Below are 1,814 nucleotides of genomic sequence, written 5' to 3'. Positions count from 1 at the left end.
ATTATTTCTAGGAGACAGTGTAACCATATAGAGGTCCCAACGGGTCTCTCGTTGTTCGTTTAGCGCTAGAACAGCTCTGAGACTGGTAACATTACATTGATGAAAAAAGAAAAGATGGTTCAATGATTGAAAGGAAGAAAAAAACAGTAGGTAAATAATAAAATGAAGCCTACCTTCTATAAATTCATAGGTTTTGTAAGAAAAATGAATGGCAAAAAAAACGAAACGGAAATGGTGTACTGGATTGTGATTGGTCAGTTTTGGTCACGTGATGAAACATAGTAACACAACGGTGGGAGGGACGTTGTCAAATATCTCTTGGGCTATTCATGAAAGTTAAACCAAAATAAAGAATCATTTTAAACTGGTCAAGGTAATGGCATGTTGAAACGGTTCATTTTCGAGCCGATGTCAATACTGAGACAATTTCTTACAGATCCACGCAGCATTGTATTAAATTTGAAACTTTTTTTGTCACGTACGTCACTTCCATTTTTTTGTTTTATCAAGCATCTTGCGTGAAGGCGCAATGGCCCAGTGGTTAGGGCAGCGGACTCGCGGTCATAGGATCGCGGTTTTGATTCCCAGACCGGGCGTTGTGAGTGTTTATTGAGCGAAAACACCTAAAAGCTCCACGAGGCTCCGGCAGGGGATGGTGGTGACCCCTGCTGTACTCTTCCACCACAACTTTCTCTCTTCCTGTTTCTGTTGTGCCTGTAATTCAAAGGGTCAGCCTTGTCACACTCTGTTTTCACGCTGAATATCCCCGAGAACTACGTTAAGGGTACACGTGTCTGTGGAGTGCTCAGCCACTTGAAAATAACCTCGTAACAACCACAAGAAATTGCCCTTTCAAAACTACTGAAGAAAGAAAGAATAAAGCACAAATCAATTCATGCAGATGTCCATGTGAGAGAAACAAGTTTGAAACAGGTTTCAAGTTGTGGAAGTTGTTCCCCTTTACATGATTTATTTCCTAAATTCTCCGCTAGAGGTTTGTGCAAAATGGCAAGATTCGTTCTGTTTTGTTTTGTGTTCTAAACTTCATCCCTCTCAGTTTTTTTTCCTCTGTTCCAGACGATCACCTCATTTTACAAACATGTCAGCTATTTCAGCAATATATTACGAAGCATGATCATACGTTTTATATAAAATAAGCGTCATCTGGTACATGAATAGCTGTCGATGGAAGTTGTCATTTCCATTGACCTCGTCGAGTCCAACCTTTGAACTTATAAGGTCATCCCACTTTATACTCCCGCTGCAACGATAGGTAAGTATTATAGTTTTATAGTACATAGTATTATAGGTAAATATTACGATATATGGTATTGGATTATTTATGGTCGTGGATGTCGGGTAATGATCGAATGAGTACGATCTCATATACAAGCGGCCGAAATGAATTTCTCAGAAGGGTCTCTGAAGTAACGTTACTCGATTGCGTCTGCAGCTCGGAGATCCAGGGAGTTTCTCCAGATCAAGCACTGAGAAGTCACAGCTCCGGTACTACGGACATGTGATAACCATCTGTTGTTGTTGGCACTCCGTCGCTTACGACGTCGAGGGTTCCAGTTGATCCGATCAACGGAACAGCCTGCTCGTGAAATTAACGTGCAAGTGGCTGAGCACTCCACAGACACGTGTACCCTTAACGTAGTTCTCGGGGGAGATTCAGCGTGACACAGAGTGTGACAAGGCTGACCCCTTTGAATTACAGGCACAACAGAAACAGGAAGTAAGAGTGAGAGAAAGTTGTGGTGGAAGAGTACAGCAGGGTTCCCCACCATCCCCTGTGAAATTAATGTGCAAGT

The 1,814-nt window shown here is 42.0% G+C and overlaps 2 protein-coding genes across 3 annotated transcripts in view; one reads left to right on the top strand and one right to left on the bottom strand.

Annotated features, from left to right (window-relative positions):
- Window positions 1-297, bottom strand: part of LOC106877807 (zinc finger protein 271) — a 22,341-nt gene extending 22,044 nt beyond the window's left edge. Inside the window, exon 1 of one of the 2 annotated variants that reach the window (XR_008267079.1) lies at window positions 174-297. The gene's annotated coding sequence lies outside the window, so the exon portion shown is untranslated. The remainder of the gene's footprint in view (window positions 1-173) is intronic. The other variant, XM_052978195.1, reaches the window with a different exon arrangement.
- An 867-nt stretch (window positions 298-1,164) lies between these two features.
- LOC106877809 (zinc finger protein 239) overlaps window positions 1,165-1,814 on the top strand; it is a 3,823-nt gene continuing 3,173 nt past the window's right edge. The window contains exon 1 of the mRNA XM_014926826.2: window positions 1,165-1,273. The gene's annotated coding sequence lies outside the window, so the exon portion shown is untranslated. The remainder of the gene's footprint in view (window positions 1,274-1,814) is intronic.

Source organism: Octopus bimaculoides, chromosome 30 (assembly GCF_001194135.2).
Source record: "Octopus bimaculoides isolate UCB-OBI-ISO-001 chromosome 30, ASM119413v2, whole genome shotgun sequence".
Taxonomy (NCBI): Eukaryota; Metazoa; Mollusca; class Cephalopoda; order Octopoda; family Octopodidae; genus Octopus; species Octopus bimaculoides.
Note: the sequence above shows the minus strand (reverse complement) of the source record. Positions and strands in the feature narration are given on the sequence as shown.